The sequence below is a fragment of the Oryzias latipes genome, chromosome 15, assembly GCF_002234675.1.
Source record: "Oryzias latipes chromosome 15, ASM223467v1".
NCBI lineage: Eukaryota > Metazoa > Chordata > Actinopteri > Beloniformes > Adrianichthyidae > Oryzias > Oryzias latipes.
Genome location: NC_019873.2, coordinates 10,295,735 through 10,313,615, shown reverse-complemented (window position 1 = coordinate 10,313,615; position 17,881 = coordinate 10,295,735). Strand labels below are relative to the sequence as shown.

Sequence of the window (17,881 nt, the reverse complement as noted above, 5' to 3'; positions counted from 1 at the left end):
TTAAAATCGTTTGATGTATTCAACGATTGTGAAAAACCATTTACATCACAATTAGCAGGCGCTGTGGCTTAGTTGGTTAAAGCACCCGTCTAGTAAACAGGAGATCCTGGGTCCAAATCCCAGCAGTGCCTCATAAAAAAAGTATCACATAAATACCAGCACATCAGTCAATATTGAAGTCTGATAAGAACATTATCCTGGTAGAGAAAATTCCAATATTGGAAAATCAATGATTATTTCTTATTTTTTATTTTTTTTGCTTACTTTAATTTTTTCAAAAAGATTAATAAGACATTCCAAAAAACATTAGAAAACAGGCAGATTTACCTTAAAATGAACGTATACCAAAGAAAAAAAATGTAAAATCATTTGATGTATTCAACGATTGTGAAAAACCATTTACATCATAATTAGCAGGCGCTGTGGCTTAGTTGGTTAAAGCGCCTGTCTAGTAAACAGGAGATCCTGGGTCCAAATCCCAGCAGTGCCTCTTAAGAAAAGTATCACATATGCACCACTATGTTGGTCCATATCAAAGTCTGATAAAAACATCATCCTGGTAGAGAAAAATTCCAATAACAGAAAATCATTGATAACTTTATTTTTATTTTTTGCTTACTTTAATTTTTTCAACAATATTAATAAGACATTCCAAAAAACATTAGAAAACATGCAGATTTGCCTTAAAATGAACCTATACCAAAGATAAAAAATTTAAAATCATTTGATGTATTCAACGATTGTGAAAAACCATTTACATCATAATTAGCAGGCGCTGTGGCTTAGTTGGTTAAAGCGCCTGTCTAGTAAACAGGAGATCCTGGGTCCAAATCCCAGCAGTGCCTCATAAAAAAAGTATCACATAAATACCATCACATCAGTCAATATTGAAGTCTGATAAGAACCTTATCCTGGTATAGAAAGTTCCAATATTGGAAAATCAATGATTATTTCTTATTTTTTTTTTTTTTTTGCTTACTTTAATTTTTTCAAAAAGATTAATAAGACATTCCAAAAAACATTAGAAAACAGGCAAATTTACCTTAAAATGAACGTATACCAAAGAAAAAAAATGTAAAATCATTTCATGTATTCAACGATTGTGAAAAACCATTTACATAATAATTAGCAGGCGCTGTGGCTTAGTTGGTTAAAGCGCCTGTCTCGTAAACAGGAGATCCTGGGTCCAAATCCCAGCAGTGCCTCTTAAAAAAAAGTATCACATATGCACCAGTATGTTGGTCCATATCAAAGTCTGATAAAAACATCATCCTGGTAGAAAAAATTCCAATAATGGAAAATCATTCTTTATTTCTTTCTTTCTTTTTTTTTTTTTGCTTACTTTATTTTTTTCTAAAAGATTAATAAAACATTCCAAAAAACAATAGAAAACAGGCAGATTTGCCTTAAAATGAACGTATACCACAGAAATTTTTTTAAAATCATTTGATGTATTCAACGATTGTGAAAAACCATTTACATCATAATTAGCAGGCGCTGTGGCTTAGTTGGTTAAAGCGCCTGTCTCGTAAACAGGAGATCCTGGGTCCAAATCCCAGCAGTGCCTCATAAAAAATGTGTCACATATATACCAGCACATCAGTCAATATTGAAGTCTGATAAGAACATTATCCTGGTAGAGAAAATTCCAATAATGGAAAATCAATGATTCTTTCTTTTTTTTTTTTTTTTTGCTTACTTTAATTAAAAAAAAAAAAGATTAATAAGACATTCCAAAAAACATTAGAAAACAGGCAGATTTACCTTAAAATGAACGTATACCAAAGAAAAAAACTTAAAATCATTTGATCTGTTCAATGATTGTGAAAGACCATTTACATCATAATTAGCAGGCGCTGTGGCTTAGTTGGTTAAAGCGCCTGTCTAGTAAACAGAAAATCCTGGGTCCAAATCCCAGCAGTGCCTCTTAAGAAAAGTATAACATATGCACCAGTATGTTGGTTCATATCAAAGTCTGATAAAAACATCATCCTGGTAGAGAAAATTCCAATAATGGAAAATCATTGATTATTTTATTTTTATTTTTTGTTTACTTTAATTTTTTCAAAAAGATTAATAAGACATTCCAAAAAACAATAGAAAACAGGCAGATTTGCCTGAAAATGAACGTATACCACAGAAATTTTTTTAAAATCATTTGATGTATTCAACGATTTTGAAAAACCATTTACATCACAATTATCAGGCGCTGTGGCTTAGTTGGTTAAAGCGCCTGTCTAGTAAACAGGAGATCCTGGGTCCAAATCCCAGCAGTGCCTCTTAAGAAAAGTATCACATATACACCAGTATGTTTGTCCATATCAGAGTCTGATAAAAACATCATCCTGGTAGAGAAAATTCCAATAATGGAAAATCCTTGATTATTTCTAATTATTTTTTTTATTTATTTTTTGCTTACTTTAATTTTCTTAAAAAGATTAATAAGACATTCCAAAAAAATATTAAAAAACAGGCAGTTTTATCTTAAAATGAACGTACACCAAAGAAAAAAACTTAAAATCATTTAATGTATTCAACGATTGTGAAAAACCATTTACATCACAATTAGCAGGCGCTGTGGCTTAGTTGGTTAAAGCGCCTGTCTAGTAAACAGGAGATCCTGGGTCCAAATCCCAGCAGTGCCTCTTAAAAAAAGTATCACATAAATACCAGCACATCAGTCAATATTGAAGTCTGATAAGAACATTATCCTGGTATAGAAAATTCCAATATTGGAAAATCAATGATTATTTCTTATTTTTTATTTTTTTTGCTTACTTTAATTTTTTCAAAAAGATTAATAAGACATTCCAAAAAACATTAGAAAACAGGCAGATTTACCTTAAAATGAACGTATACCAAAGAAAAAAAATGTAAAATCATTTGATGTATTCAACGATTGTGAAAAACCATTTACATAATAATTAGCAGGCGCTGTGGCTTAGTTGGTAGAAGCGCCTGTCTAGTAAACAGGAGATCCTGGGTCCAAATCCCAGCAGTGACTCTTAAGAAAAGTATCACATGTGCACCAGTATGTTGGTCCATATCAAAGTCTGATAAAAACATCATGCTGGTAGTGAAAAATTCCAATAATGGAAAATCATTGATTATTTCTAATTATTTTTTTATTTATTTTTTGCTTACTTTAATTTTTTCAAAAAAGGATTAATAAGACATTCCAAAAAACATTAGAAAACACGCAGATTTACCTTAAAATGAACCTATACCAAAGAAAAAAACTTAAAATCATTTCATGTATTCAACGATTGTGAAAAACCATTTACATCATAATGAGCAGGCTCTGTGGCTTAGTTGGTTAAAGCGCCTGTCTAGTAAACAGGAGATCCTGGGTCCAAATCCCAGCAGTGCCTCTTAAGAAAAGTATCACATATGTACCAGCATATCAGACAATATTGAAGTCTGATAAGAACATTATTCTGGTAGAGGAAATTCCAATAATGGGAAATCCTTGATTATTTCTTATTATGTTTTTTCTTTTTTGCTTTCTTTCATTTTTAAAAAAAGATTAATAAGACATTACAAAAAACATTAGAAAACAGACAGATTTGCCTTAAAATGAACGTATACCAAAGATAAAAAATTTAAAATCATTTGATGTATTCAACGATTGTGAATAACCATTTACATCATAATTAACAGGCGCTGTGGCATAGTTGGTTAAAGCGCCTGTCTCGTAAACAGGAGATCCTGGGTTCAAATCCCAGCAGTGCCTCTTAAGAAAAGTATCACATATGCACCAGTATGTTGGTCCATATCAAAGTCTGATAAAAACATCATCCTGGTAGAGAAAAATTCCAATAATGGAAAATCATTAATTACTTTATTTTTATTTTTTGCTTACTTTAATTTTTTCAACAATATAAATAAGACATTCCAAAAAACATTAGAAAACAGGCAGATTTGCCTTAAAATGAACGTATACCAAAGATAAAAAATTTAAAATCATTTGATGTATTCAACGATTGTGAAAAACCATTTACATCATAATTAGCAGGCGCTGTGGCTTAGTTGGTTAAAGCGCCTGTCTAGTAAACAGGAGATCCTGGGTCCAAATCCCAGCAGTGCCTCATAAAAAAAGTATCACATAAATACCAGCACATCAGTCAATATTGAAATCTGATAAGAACATTATCCTGGTATAGAAAATTCCAATATTGGAAAATCAATGATTATTTCTAATTATTTTTTATTTTTTTTGCTTACTTTAATTTTTTCAAAAAGATTAATAAGACATTCCAAAAAACATTAGAAAACAGGCAGATTTACCTGAAAATGAACGTATACCAAAGAAAAAAAATGTAAAATCATTTGATGTATTCAACGATTGTGAAAAACCATTTACATCATAATTAGCAGGCGCTGTGGCTTAGTTGGTTAAAGCGCCTGTCTAGTAAACAGGATATCCTGGGTCCAAATCCCAGCAGTGCCTCTTAAGAAAAGTATCACATATGCGCCAGTATGTTGGTCCATATCAAAGTCTGATAAAAACATCATCCTGGTAGAGAAAATTCCAATAATGGAAAATCATTCATTATTTCTTTCTTTTTTTTTTTTTTTTGCTTACTTTAATTTTTTCTAACAGATTAGTAAGACATTCCAAAAAAACATTAGAAACTAGGCAGATTTACCTGAAAATGTACCTATACCAAAGAAAAAAACTTAAAATCATTTGATGTATTCAACGATTGTGAAAAACCATTTACAGTATAATTAGCAGGCGCTGTGGCTTAGTTGCCTGTCTAGTAAACAGGAGATCCTGGGTCCAAATCCCAGCAGTGCCTATTAAGAAAAGTATCACATATGCACCAGTATGTTGGTCCATATCAAAGTCTGATAAAAACATCATCCTGGTAGAGAAAATTCCAATATTGGAAAATCAATGATTATTTCTAATTATTTTTTTAATTTATTTTTTGCTTACATAAATTTTTTCAACAATATTAATAAGACATTCCAAAAAACATTAGAAAACAGGCAGATTTACCTTAAAATGAACGTATACCAAAGAAAAAAAATGTAAAATCATTTGATGTATTCAACGATTGTGAAAAACCATTTACATCATAATTAGCAGGCGCTGTGGCTTAGTAAAGCGCCTGTCTAGTAAACAGGAGATCCTGGGTCCAAATCCCAGCAGTGCCTCTTAAGAAAAGTATCACATATGCACCAGTATGTTGGTCCATATCAAAGTCTGATTAAAAACATCATCCTGGTAGAGAAAAATTCCAATAATGGAAAATCATTAATTACTTTATTTTTATTTTTTGCTTACTTTAATTTTTTCAACAATATTAATAAGACATTCCAAAAAACATTAGAAAACAGGCAGATTTGCCATAAAATGAACGTATACCAAAGATAAAAAATTTAAAATCATTTGATGTATTCAACGATTGTGAAAAACCATTTACATCATGATTAGCAGGCGCTGTGGCTTAGTTGGTTAAAGCGCCTGTCTAGTAAACAGGAGATCCTGGGTCCAAATCCCAGCAGTGCCTCATAAAAAAAGTATCACATAAATACCAGCACATCAGTCAATATTGAAGTCTGATAAGAACATTATCCTGGTATAGAAAATTCCAATATTGGAAAATCAATGATTATTTCTTATTTTTTATTTTTTTTGCTTACTTTAATTTTTTCAAAAAGATTGATAAGACATTCCAAAAAACATTAGAAAACAGGCAGATTTACCTTAAAATGAACGTATACCAAAGAAAAAAAATGTAAAATCATTTCATGTATTCAACGATTGTGAAAAACCATTTACATCATAATTAGCAGGCGCTGTGGCTTAGTTGGTTAAAGCGCCTGTCTAGTAAACAGGAGATCCTGGGTCCAAATCCCAGCAGTGCCTCTTAAAAAAATTATCACATATGCACCAGTATGTTGGTCCATATCAAAGTCTGATAAAAACATCATCCTGGTAGAAAAAATTCCAATAATGGAAAATCATTCATATATTTCTTTCTTTCTTTTTTTTTTTTTGCTTACTTTATTTATTCTAAAAGATTAGTAAGACATTCCAAAAAAACATTAGAAAACAGGCAGATTTACCTGAAAATGAACGTATACCAAAGAAAAAAAATGTAAAATCATTTGATGTATTCAACGATTGTGAAAAACCATTTACATCATAATTAGCAGGCGCTGTGGCTTAGTTGGTTAAAGCGCCTGTCTAGTAAACAGGAGATCCTGGGTCCAAATCCCAGCAGTGCCTCTTAAGAAAAGTATCACATATGCACCACTATGTTGGTCCATATCAAAGTCTGATAAAAACATCATCCTGGTAGAGAAAAATTCCAATAACAGAAAATCATTGATAACTTTATTTTTATTTTTTGCTTACTTTAATTTTTTCAACAATATTAATAAGACATTCCAAAAAACATTAGAAAACAGGCAGATTTGCCTTAAAATGAACCTATACCAAAGATAAAAAATTTAAAATCATTTGATGTATTCAACGATTGTGAAAAACAATTTACATCATAATTAGCAGGCGCTGTGGCTTAGTTGGTTAAAGCGCCTGTCTAGTAAACAGGAGATCCTGGGTCCAAATCCCAGCAGTGCCTCATAAAAAAAGTATCACATAAATACCAGCACATCAGTCAATATTGAAGTCTGATAAGAACCTTATCCTGGTATAGAAAGTTCCAATATTGGAAAATCAATGATTATTTCTTATTTATTTTTTTTTTTGCTTACTTTAATTTTTTCAAAAAGATTAATAAGACATTCCAAAAAACATTAGAAAACAGGCAAATTTACCTTAAAATGAACGTATACCAAAGAAAAAAAATGTAAAATCATTTCATGTATTCAACGATTGTGAAAAACCATTTACATAATAATTAGCAGGCGCTGTGGCTTAGTTGGTTAAAGCGCCTGTCTCGTAAACAGGAGATCCTGGGTCCAAATCCCAGCAGTGCCTCTTAAAAAAAAGTATCACATATGCACCAGTATGTTGGTCCATATCAAAGTCTGATAAAAACATCATCCTGGTAGAAAAAATTCCAATAATGGAAAATCATTCTTTCTTTCTTTTTTTTTTTTTGCTTACTTTATTTTTTTCTAAAAGATTAATAAAACATTCCAAAAAACAATAGAAAACAGGCAGATTTGCCTTAAAATGAACGTATACCACAGAAATTTTTTTAAAATAATTTGATGTATTCAACGATTGTGAAAAACCATTTACATCATAATTAGCAGGCGCTGTGGCTTAGTTGGTTAAAGCGCCTGTCTCGTAAACAGGAGATCCTGGGTCCAAATCCCAGCAGTGCCTCATAAAAAAAGTGTCACATATATACCAGCACATCAGTCAATATTGAAGTCTGATAAGAACATTATCCTGGTAGAGAAAATTCCAATAATGGAAAATCAATGATTCTTTCTTTTTTTTTTTTTTTTTTTGCTTACTTTAATTAAAAAAAAAAAGATTAATAAGACATTCCAAAAAACATTAGAAAACAGGCAGATTTACCTTAAAATGAACGTATACCAAAGAAAAAAACTTAAAATCATTTGATCTGTTCAATGATTGTGAAAGACCATTTACATCATAATTAGCAGGCGCTGTGGCTTAGTTGGTTAAAGCGCCTGTCTAGTAAACAGAAAATCCTGGGTCCAAATCCCAGCAGTGCCTCTTAAGAAAAGTATAACATATGCACCAGTATGTTGGTTCATATCAAAGTCTGATAAAAACATCATCCTGGTAGAGAAAATTCCAATAATGGAAAATCATTGATTATTTTATTTTTATTTTTTGTTTACTTTAATTTTTTCAAAAAGATTAATAAGACATTCCAAAAAACAATAGAAAACAGGCAGATTTGCCTGAAAATGAACGTATACCACAGAAATTTTTTTAAAATCATTTGATGTATTCAACGATTTTGAAAAACCATTTACATCACAATTATCAGGCGCTGTGGCTTAGTTGGTTAAAGCGCCTGTCTAGTAAACAGGAGATCCTGGGTCCAAATCCCAGCAGAGCCTCTTAAAAAAAGTATCACAAATGCACCAGTATGTTGGTCCATATCAAAGTCTGATAAAAACATCATCCTGGTAGAGAAAATTCCAATAATGGAAAATCCTTGATTATTTCTAATTATTTTTTTTATTTATTTTTTGCTTACTTTAATTTTTTTTAAAAGATTAATAAGACATTCCAAAAAAATATTAAAAAACAGGCAGTTTTATCTTAAAATGAACGTACACCAAAGAAAAAAACTTAAAATCATTTAATGTATTCAACGATTGTGAAAAACCATTTACATCACAATTAGCAGGCACTGTGGCTTAGTTGGTTAAAGCGCCTGTCTAGTAAACAGGAGATCCTGGGTCCAAATCCCAGCAGTGCCTCTTAAGAAAAGTATCACATATACACCAGTATGTTTGTCCATAACAGAGTCTGATAAAAACATCATCCTGGTAGAGAAAATTCCAATAATGGAAAATCATTGATAATTTCTAATTATTTTTATTTTTTATTTTTTGCTTACTTTAATTTTTTCAACAATATTAATAAGACATTCCAAAAAACATTAGAAAACAGGCAGATTTACCTTAAATGAACCTATACCAAAGAAAAAAAATTTAAAATCATTTGATGTATTCAACGATTGTGAAAAACCATTTACATCATAATTAGCAGGCGCTGTGGCTTAGATGGTTAAAGCGCCTGTCTAGTAAACAGGAGATTCTGGGTCCAAATCCCAGCAGTGCCTCTTAAAAAAAGTATCACATAAATACCAGCACATCAGTCAATATTGAAGTCTGATAAGAACATTATCCTGGTATAGAAAATTCCAATATTGGAAAATCAATGATTATTTCTTATTTTTTATTTTTTTTGCTTACTTTAATTTTTTCAAAAAGATTAATAAGACATTCCAAAAAACATTAAAAAAACAGGCAGATTTACCTTAAAATGAACGTATACCAAAGATAAAAAATTTAAAATCATTTGATGTATTCAACGATTGTGAAAAACCATTTACATCATAATTAGCAGGCGCTGTGGCTTAGTTGGTTAAAGCGCCTGTCTAGTAAACAGGAGATCCTGGGTCCAAATCCCAGCAGTGACTCTTAAGAAAAGTATCACATGTGCACCAGTATGTTGGTCCATATCAAAGTCTGATAAAAACATCATGCTGGTAGTGAAAAATTCCAATAATGGAAAATCCTTGATTATTTCTAATTATTTTTTTTATTTATTTTTTGCTTACTTTAATTTTTTCAAAAAAGGATTAATAAAACATTCCAAAAAACATTAGAAAACATGCAGATTTACCTTAAAATGAACCTATACCAAAGAAAAAAAAATTTAAAATCATTTGATGTATTCAACGATTGTGAAAAACCATTTACATCATAATTAGCAGGCGCTGTGGCTTAGATGGTTAAAGCGCCTGTCTAGTAAACAGGAGATCCTGGGTCCAAATCCCAGCAGTGCCTCTTAAGAAAAGTATCACATATGCACCACTATGTTGGTCCATATCAAAGTCTGATAAAAACATCATCCTGGTAGAGAAAAATTCCAATAACAGAAAATCATTGATAACTTTATTTTTATTTTTTGCTTACTTTAATTTTTTCAACAATATTAATAAGACATTCCAAAAAACATTAGAAAACAGGCAGATTTGCCTTAAAATGAACCTATACCAAAGATAAAAAATTTAAAATCATTTGATGTATTCAACGATTGTGAAAAACAATTTACATCATAATTAGCAGGCGCTGTGGCTTAGTTGGTTAAAGCGCCTGTCTAGTAAACAGAAGATCCTGGGTCCAAATCCCAGCAGTGCCTCATAAAAAAAGTATCACATAAATACCAGCACATCAGTCAATATTGAAGTCTGATAAGAACCTTATCCTGGTATAGAAAGTTCCAATATTGGAAAATCAATGATTATTTCTTATTTATTTTTTTTTTTGCTTACTTTAATTTTTTCAAAAAGATTAATAAGACATTCCAAAAAACATTAGAAAACAGGCAAATTTACCTTAAAATGAACGTATACCAAAGAAAAAAAATGTAAAATCATTTCATGTATTCAACGATTGTGAAAAACCATTTACATAATAATTAGCAGGCGCTGTGGCTTAGTTGGTTAAAGCGCCTGTCTCGTAAACAGGAGATCCTGGGTCCAAATCCCAGCAGTGCCTCTTAAAAAAAAGTATCACATATGCACCAGTATGTTGGTCCATATCAAAGTCTGATAAAAACATCATCCTGGTAGAAAAAATTCCAATAATGGAAAATCATTCTTTCTTTCTTTTTTTTTTTTTGCTTACTTTATTTTTTTCTAAAAGATTAATAAAACATTCCAAAAAACAATAGAAAACAGGCAGATTTGCCTTAAAATGAACGTATACCACAGAAATTTTTTTAAAATCATTTGATGTATTCAACGATTGTGAAAAACCATTTACATCATAATTAGCAGGCGCTGTGGCTTAGTTGGTTAAAGCGCCTGTCTCGTAAACAGGAGATCCTGGGTCCAAATCCCAGCAGTGCCTCATAAAAAAAGTGTCACATATATACCAGCACATCAGTCAATATTGAAGTCTGATAAGAACATTATCCTGGTAGAGAAAATTCCAATAATGGAAAATCAATGATTCTTTCTTTTTTTTTTTTTTTTTTTGCTTACTTTAATTAAAAAAAAAAGATTAATAAGACATTCCAAAAAACATTAGAAAACAGGCAGATTTACCTTAAAATGAACGTATACCAAAGAAAAAAACTTAAAATCATTTGATCTGTTCAATGATTGTGAAAGACCATTTACATCATAATTAGCAGGCGCTGTGGCTTAGTTGGTTAAAGCGCCTGTCTAGTAAACAGAAAATCCTGGGTCCAAATCCCAGCAGTGCCTCTTAAGAAAAGTATAACATATGCACCAGTATGTTGGTTCATATCAAAGTCTGATAAAAACATCATCCTGGTAGAGAAAATTCCAATAATGGAAAATCATTGATTATTTTATTTTTATTTTTTGTTTACTTTAATTTTTTCAAAAAGATTAATAAGACATTCCAAAAAACAATAGAAAACAGGCAGATTTGCCTGAAAATGAACGTATACCACAGAAATTTTTTTAAAATCATTTGATGTATTCAACGATTTTGAAAAACCATTTACATCACAATTATCAGGCGCTGTGGCTTAGTTGGTTAAAGCGCCTGTCTAGTAAACAGGAGATCCTGGGTCCAAATCCCAGCAGAGCCTCTTAAAAAAAGTATCACAAATGCACCAGTATGTTGGTCCATATCAAAGTCTGATAAAAACATCATCCTGGTAGAGAAAATTCCAATAATGGAAAATCCTTGATTATTTCTAATTATTTTTTTATTTATTTTTTGCTTACTTTAATTTTTTTTAAAAGATTAATAAGACATTCCAAAAAAATATTAAAAAACAGGCAGTTTTATCTTAAAATGAACGTACACCAAAGAAAAAAACTTAAAATCATTTAATGTATTCAACGATTGTGAAAAACCATTTACATCACAATTAGCAGGCACTGTGGCTTAGTTGGTTAAAGCGCCTGTCTAGTAAACAGGAGATCCTGGGTCCAAATCCCAGCAGTGCCTCTTAAGAAAAGTATCACATATACACCAGTATGTTTGTCCATAACAGAGTCTGATAAAAACATCATCCTGGTAGAGAAAATTCCAATAATGGAAAATCATTGATAATTTCTAATTATTTTTATTTTTATTTTTTGCTTACTTTAATTTTTTCAACAATATTAATAAGACATTCCAAAAAACATTAGAAAACAGGCAGATTTACCTTAAATGAACCTATACCAAAGAAAAAAAATTTAAAATCATTTGATGTATTCAACGATTGTGAAAAACCATTTACATCATAATTAGCAGGCGCTGTGGCTTAGATGGTTAAAGCGCCTGTCTAGTAAACAGGAGATTCTGGGTCCAAATCCCAGCAGTGCCTCTTAAAAAAAGTATCACATAAATACCAGCACATCAGTCAATATTGAAGTCTGATAAGAACATTATCCTGGTATAGAAAATTCCAATATTGGAAAATCAATGATTATTTCTTATTTTTTATTTTTTTTGCTTACTTTAATTTTTTCAAAAAGATTAATAAGACATTCCAAAAAACATTAAAAAAACAGGCAGATTTACCTTAAAATGAACGTATACCAAAGATAAAAAATTTAAAATCATTTGATGTATTCAACGATTGTGAAAAACCATTTACATCATAATTAGCAGGCGCTGTGGCTTAGTTGGTTAAAGCGCCTGTCTAGTAAACAGGAGATCCTGGGTCCAAATCCCAGCAGTGACTCTTAAGAAAAGTATCACATGTGCACCAGTATGTTGGTCCATATCAAAGTCTGATAAAAACATCATGCTGGTAGTGAAAAATTCCAATAATGGAAAATCCTTGATTATTTCTAATTATTTTTTTTATTTATTTTTTGCTTACTTTAATTTTTTCAAAAAAGGATTAATAAAACATTCCAAAAAACATTAGAAAACATGCAGATTTACCTTAAAATGAACCTATACCAAAGAAAAAAACTTAAAATCATTTCATGTATTCAACGATTGTGAAAAACCATTTACATCATAATGAGCAGGCTCTGTGGCTTAGTTGGTTAAAGCGCCTGTCTAGTAAACAGGAGATCCTGGGTCCAAATCCCAGCAGTGCCTCTTAAGAAAAGTATCACATATGTACCAGCATATCAGACAATATTGAAGTCTGATAAGAACATTATTCTGGTAGAGGAAATTCCAATAATGGGAAATCCTTGATTATTTCTTATTATGTTTTTTCTTTTTTGCTTTCTTTCATTTTTAAAAAAAGATTAATAAGACATTACAAAAAACATTAGAAAACAGACAGATTTGCCTTAAAATGAACGTATACCAAAGATAAAAAATTTAAAATCATTTGATGTATTCATCTATTGTGAATAACCATTTACATCATAATTAACAGGCGCTGTGGCATAGTTGGTTAAAGCGCCTGTCTCGTAAACAGGAGATCCTGGGTTCAAATCCCAGCAGTGCCTCTTAAGAAAAGTATCACATATGCACCAGTATGTTGGTCCATATCAAAGTCTGATAAAAACATCATCCTGGTAGAGAAAATTCCAATAATGGAAAATCATTAATTACTTTATTTTTATTTTTTGCTTACTTTAATTTTTTCAACAATATAAATAAGACATTCCAAAAAACATTAGAAAACAGGCAGATTTGCCTTAAAATGAACGTATACCAAAGATAAAAAATTTAAAATCATTTGATGTATTCAACGATTGTGAAAAACCATTTACATCATAATTAGCAGGCGCTGTGGCTTAGTTGGTTAAAGCACCTGTCTAGTAAACAGGAGATCCTGGGTCCAAATCCCAGCAGTGCCTCATAAAAAAAGTATCACATAAATACCAGCACATCAGTCAATATTGAAGTCTGATAAGAACATTATCCTGGTATAGAAAATTCCAATATTGGAAATTCAATGATTATTTCTAATTATTTTTTATTTTTTTTGCTTACTTTAATTTTTTCAAAAAGATTAATAAGACATTCCAAAAAACATTAGAAAACAGGCAGATTTACCTTAAAATGAACGTATACCAAAGAAAAAAACTTAAAATCATTTGATGTATTCAACGATTGTGAAAAACCATTTACATCATAATTAGCAGGCGCTGTGGCTTAGTTGGTTAAAGCGCCTGTCTAGTAAACAGGAGATCCTGGGTCCAAATCCCAGCAGTGCCTCTCACGAAAAGTATCACATTTGCACCAGTATGTTGGTCCATATCAAAGTGTGATTAAAAACATCATCCTGGTAGAGAAAATTCCAATAATGTAAAATCATTGATTAATTTATTTTTTATTTTTTGCTTACTTTAATTTTTTCAAAAAGATTAATAAGACATTCCAAAAAACAATAGAAAACAGGCAGATTTGCCTTAAAATGAACGTATACCACAGAAAAAAAAATAAAATCATTTGATGTATTCAACGATTGTGAAAGACCATTTACATCATAATTAGCAGGCGCTGTGGCTTAGTTGGTTAAAGCGCCTGTCTAGTAAACAGGAGATCCTGGGTCCAAATCCCAGCAGTGCCTCATAAAAAAAGTATCACATAAATACCAGCACATCAGTCAATATTGAAGTCTGATAAGAACATTATCCTGGTATAGAAAATTCCAATATTGGAAAATCAATGATTATTTCTTATTTTTTATTTTTTTTGCTTACTTTAATTTTTTCAAAAAGATTAATAAGACATTCCAAAAAACATTAGAAAACAGGCAGATTTACCTTAAAATGAACGTATACCAAAGAAAAAAAATGTAAATCATTTGATGTATTCAACGATTGTGAAAAACCATTTACATCATAATTAGCAGGCGCTGTGGCTTAGTTGGTTAAAGCGCCTGTCTAGTAAACAGGAGATCCTGGGTCCAAATCCCAGCAGTGCCTCTTATGAAAAGTATCACATATGCACCAGTATGTTGGTCCATATCAAAGTCTGATAAAAACATCATCCTGGTAGAGAAAATTCCAATAATGGAAAATCATTGATAACTTTATTTTTATTTTTTGCTTACTTTAATTTTTTCAACAATATTAATAAGACATTCCAAAAAACATTAGAAAACAGACAGATTTGCCTTAAAATGAACGTATACCAAAGAAAAAAATTTAAAATCATATGATGTATTCAACGATTGTGAAAGACCATTTACATCACAATTAGCAGGCGCTGTGGCTTAGTTGGTTAAAGTGCCTGTCTAGTAAACAGGAGATCCTGGGTCCAAATCCCAGCAGTGCCTATTAAGAAAAGTATCACATATGCACCAGTATGTTCGTCCATATCAAAGTCTGATAAAAACATCATCCTGGTAGAGAAAATTCCAATATTGGAAAATCAATGATTATTTCTAATTATTTTTTAATTTATTTTTTGCTTACTTAAATTTTTTCAACAATATTAATAAGACATTCCAAAAAACATTAGAAAACAGGCAGATTTACCTTAAAATGAACGTATACCAAAGAAAAAAAATGTAAAATCATTTGATGTATTCAACGATTGTGAAAAACCATTTACATCATAATTAGCAGGCGCTGTGGCTTAGGTAAAGCGCCTGTCTAGTAAACAGGAGATCCTGGGTCCAAATCCCAGCAGTGCCTCTTAAGAAAAGTATCACATATGCACCAGTATGTTGGTCCATATCAAAGTCTGATTAAAAACATCATCCTGGTAGAGAAAAATTCCAATAATGGAAAATCATTAATTACTTTATTTTTATTTTTTGCTTACTTTAATTTTTTCAACAATATTAATAAGACATTCCAAAAAACATTAGAAAACAGGCAGATTTGCCATAAAATGAACGTATACCAAAGATAAAAAATTTAAAATCATTTGATGTATTCAACGATTGTGAAAAACCATTTACATCATAATTAGCAGGCGCTGTGGCTTAGTTGGTTAAAGCGCCTGTCTAGTAAACAGGAGATCCTGGGTCCAAATCCCAGCAGTGCCTCATAAAAAAAGTGTCACATAAATACCAGCACATCAGTCAATATTGAAGTCTGATAAGAACATTATCCTGGTATAGAAAATTCCAATATTGGAAAATCAATGATTATTTCTTATTTTTTTTTTTTTTTGCTTACTTTAATTTTTTCAAAAAGATTGATAAGACATTCCAAAAAACATTAGAAAACAGGCAGATTTACCTTAAAATGAACGTATACCAAAGAAAAAAAATGTAAAATCATTTCATGTATTCAACGATTGTGAAAAACCATTTACATCATAATTAGCAGGCGCTGTGGCTTAGTTGGTTAAAGCGCCTGTCTAGTAAACAGGAGATCCTGGGTCCAAATCCCAGCAGTGCCTCTTAAAAAAAGTATCACATATGCACCAGTATGTTGGTCCATATCAAAGTCTGATAAAAACATCATCCTGGTAGAAAAAATTCCAATAATGGAAAATCATTCATATATTTCTTTCTTTCTTTTTTTTTTTTTGCTTACTTTATTTTTTTCTAAAAGATTAGTAAGACATTCCAAAAAAACATTAGAAAACAGGCAGATTTACCTGAAAATGAACGTATACCAAAGAAAAAAAATGTAAAATCATTTGATGTATTCAACGATTGTGAAAAACCATTTACATCATAATTAGCAGGCGCTGTGGCTTAGTTGGTTAAAGCGCCTGTCTAGTAAACAGGAGATCCTGGGTCCAAATCCCAGCAGTGCCTCTTAAGAAAAGTATCACATATGCACCACTATGTTGGTCCATATCAAAGTCTGATAAAAACATCATCCTGGTAGAGAAAAATTCCAATAACAGAAAATCATTGATAACTTTATTTTTATTTTTTGCTTACTTTAATTTTTTCAACAATATTAATAAGACATTCCAAAAAACATTAGAAAACAGGCAGATTTGCCTTAAAATGAACCTATACCAAAGATAAAAAATTTAAAATCATTTGATGTATTCAACGATTGTGAAAAACAATTTACATCATAATTAGCAGGCGCTGTGGCTTAGTTGGTTAAAGCGCCTGTCTAGTAAACAGGAGATCCTGGGTCCAAATCCCAGCAGTGCCTCATAAAAAAAGTATCACATAAATACCAGCACATCAGTCAATATTGAAGTCTGATAAGAACCTTATCCTGGTATAGAAAGTTCCAATATTGGAAAATCAATGATTATTTCTTATTTTTTTTTTTTTTGCTTACTTTAATTTTTTCAAAAAGATTAATAAGACATTCCAAAAAACATTAGAAAACAGGCAAATTTACCTTAAAATGAACGTATACCAAAGAAAAAAAATGTAAAATCATTTCATGTATTCAACGATTGTGAAAAACCATTTACATAATAATTAGCAGGCGCTGTGGCTTAGTTGGTTAAAGCGCCTGTCTCGTAAACAGGAGATCCTGGGTCCAAATCCCAGCAGTGCCTCTTAAAAAAAAGTATCACATATGCACCAGTATGTTGGTCCATATCAAAGTCTGATAAAAACATCATCCTGGTAGAAAAAATTCCAATAATGGAAAATCATTCTTTATTTCTTTCTTTCTTTTTTTTTTTTTGCTTACTTTATTTTTTTCTAAAAGATTAATAAAACATTCCAAAAAACAATAGAAAACAGGCAGATTTGCCTTAAAATGAACGTATACCACAGAAATTTTTTTAAAATCATTTGATGTATTCAACGATTGTGAAAAACCATTTACATCATAATTAGCAGGCGCTGTGGCTTAGTTGGTTAAAGCGCCTGTCTCGTAAACAGGAGATCCTGGGTCCAAATCCCAGCAGTGCCTCATAAAAAAAGTGTCACATATATACCAGCACATCAGTCAATATTGAATTCTGATAAGAACATTATCCTGGTAGAAAAAATTCCAATAATGGAAAATCAATGATTCTTTCTTTTTTTTTTTTTTTTTGCTTACTTTAATTAAAAAAAAAAAGATTAATAAGACATTCCAAAAAACATTAGAAAACAGGCAGATTTACCTTAAAATGAACGTATACCAAAGAAAAAAACTTAAATCATTTGATCTGTTCAATGATTGTGAAAGACCATTTACATCATAATTAGCAGGCGCTGTGGCTTAGTTGGTTAAAGCGCCTGTCTAATAAACAGAAAATCCTGGGTCCAAATCCCAGCAGTGCCTCTTAAGAAAAGTATAACATATGCACCAGTATGTTGGTTCATATCAAAGTCTGATAAAAACATCATCCTGGTAGAGAAAATTCCAATAATGGAAAATCATTGATTATTTTATTTTTATTTTTTGTTTACTTTAATTTTTTTCAAAAA

At 30.9% G+C, this 17,881-nt stretch overlaps 29 non-coding genes across 29 annotated transcripts; all 29 read left to right on the top strand.

Annotated features, from left to right (window-relative positions):
* The first annotated feature begins 416 nt into the window (after positions 1-416).
* trnat-agu lies at positions 417-490 on the top strand. Its single transcript has one exon. It is a non-coding gene; the product is annotated as a tRNA-Thr (tRNA).
* Positions 491-771: 281 nt separating this feature from the next.
* trnat-agu lies at positions 772-845 on the top strand. Its single transcript has one exon. It is a non-coding gene; the product is annotated as a tRNA-Thr (tRNA).
* A 286-nt stretch (positions 846-1,131) lies between these two features.
* Positions 1,132-1,205, top strand: trnat-cgu. The gene has a single exon. It is a non-coding gene; the product is annotated as a tRNA-Thr (tRNA).
* A 288-nt stretch (positions 1,206-1,493) lies between these two features.
* On the top strand, positions 1,494-1,567 carry trnat-cgu. Its single transcript has one exon. It is a non-coding gene; the product is annotated as a tRNA-Thr (tRNA).
* A 638-nt stretch (positions 1,568-2,205) lies between these two features.
* On the top strand, positions 2,206-2,279 carry trnat-agu. Its single transcript has one exon. It is a non-coding gene; the product is annotated as a tRNA-Thr (tRNA).
* Positions 2,280-2,571: 292 nt separating this feature from the next.
* trnat-agu lies at positions 2,572-2,645 on the top strand. Its single transcript has one exon. It is a non-coding gene; the product is annotated as a tRNA-Thr (tRNA).
* A 1,014-nt stretch (positions 2,646-3,659) lies between these two features.
* On the top strand, positions 3,660-3,733 carry trnat-cgu. The gene has a single exon. It is a non-coding gene; the product is annotated as a tRNA-Thr (tRNA).
* A 281-nt stretch (positions 3,734-4,014) lies between these two features.
* trnat-agu lies at positions 4,015-4,088 on the top strand. The gene has a single exon. It is a non-coding gene; the product is annotated as a tRNA-Thr (tRNA).
* A 1,357-nt stretch (positions 4,089-5,445) lies between these two features.
* On the top strand, positions 5,446-5,519 carry trnat-agu. The gene has a single exon. It is a non-coding gene; the product is annotated as a tRNA-Thr (tRNA).
* Positions 5,520-5,804: 285 nt separating this feature from the next.
* trnat-agu lies at positions 5,805-5,878 on the top strand. Its single transcript has one exon. It is a non-coding gene; the product is annotated as a tRNA-Thr (tRNA).
* A 289-nt stretch (positions 5,879-6,167) lies between these two features.
* trnat-agu lies at positions 6,168-6,241 on the top strand. The gene has a single exon. It is a non-coding gene; the product is annotated as a tRNA-Thr (tRNA).
* Positions 6,242-6,522: 281 nt separating this feature from the next.
* Positions 6,523-6,596, top strand: trnat-agu. Its single transcript has one exon. It is a non-coding gene; the product is annotated as a tRNA-Thr (tRNA).
* A 285-nt stretch (positions 6,597-6,881) lies between these two features.
* On the top strand, positions 6,882-6,955 carry trnat-cgu. Its single transcript has one exon. It is a non-coding gene; the product is annotated as a tRNA-Thr (tRNA).
* Positions 6,956-7,235: 280 nt separating this feature from the next.
* On the top strand, positions 7,236-7,309 carry trnat-cgu. Its single transcript has one exon. It is a non-coding gene; the product is annotated as a tRNA-Thr (tRNA).
* A 1,005-nt stretch (positions 7,310-8,314) lies between these two features.
* trnat-agu lies at positions 8,315-8,388 on the top strand. Its single transcript has one exon. It is a non-coding gene; the product is annotated as a tRNA-Thr (tRNA).
* A 1,735-nt stretch (positions 8,389-10,123) lies between these two features.
* Positions 10,124-10,197, top strand: trnat-cgu. Its single transcript has one exon. It is a non-coding gene; the product is annotated as a tRNA-Thr (tRNA).
* Positions 10,198-10,477: 280 nt separating this feature from the next.
* On the top strand, positions 10,478-10,551 carry trnat-cgu. Its single transcript has one exon. It is a non-coding gene; the product is annotated as a tRNA-Thr (tRNA).
* Positions 10,552-11,554: 1,003 nt separating this feature from the next.
* On the top strand, positions 11,555-11,628 carry trnat-agu. The gene has a single exon. It is a non-coding gene; the product is annotated as a tRNA-Thr (tRNA).
* Positions 11,629-13,008: 1,380 nt separating this feature from the next.
* trnat-cgu lies at positions 13,009-13,082 on the top strand. The gene has a single exon. It is a non-coding gene; the product is annotated as a tRNA-Thr (tRNA).
* Positions 13,083-13,723: 641 nt separating this feature from the next.
* On the top strand, positions 13,724-13,797 carry trnat-agu. The gene has a single exon. It is a non-coding gene; the product is annotated as a tRNA-Thr (tRNA).
* Positions 13,798-14,078: 281 nt separating this feature from the next.
* Positions 14,079-14,152, top strand: trnat-agu. The gene has a single exon. It is a non-coding gene; the product is annotated as a tRNA-Thr (tRNA).
* Positions 14,153-14,436: 284 nt separating this feature from the next.
* Positions 14,437-14,510, top strand: trnat-agu. The gene has a single exon. It is a non-coding gene; the product is annotated as a tRNA-Thr (tRNA).
* A 996-nt stretch (positions 14,511-15,506) lies between these two features.
* Positions 15,507-15,580, top strand: trnat-agu. The gene has a single exon. It is a non-coding gene; the product is annotated as a tRNA-Thr (tRNA).
* A 285-nt stretch (positions 15,581-15,865) lies between these two features.
* On the top strand, positions 15,866-15,939 carry trnat-agu. The gene has a single exon. It is a non-coding gene; the product is annotated as a tRNA-Thr (tRNA).
* A 290-nt stretch (positions 15,940-16,229) lies between these two features.
* On the top strand, positions 16,230-16,303 carry trnat-agu. The gene has a single exon. It is a non-coding gene; the product is annotated as a tRNA-Thr (tRNA).
* A 281-nt stretch (positions 16,304-16,584) lies between these two features.
* Positions 16,585-16,658, top strand: trnat-agu. Its single transcript has one exon. It is a non-coding gene; the product is annotated as a tRNA-Thr (tRNA).
* Positions 16,659-16,942: 284 nt separating this feature from the next.
* Positions 16,943-17,016, top strand: trnat-cgu. The gene has a single exon. It is a non-coding gene; the product is annotated as a tRNA-Thr (tRNA).
* Positions 17,017-17,304: 288 nt separating this feature from the next.
* On the top strand, positions 17,305-17,378 carry trnat-cgu. Its single transcript has one exon. It is a non-coding gene; the product is annotated as a tRNA-Thr (tRNA).
* Positions 17,379-17,661: 283 nt separating this feature from the next.
* trnai-aau lies at positions 17,662-17,735 on the top strand. The gene has a single exon. It is a non-coding gene; the product is annotated as a tRNA-Ile (tRNA).
* Positions 17,736-17,881: the final 146 nt, after the last annotated feature.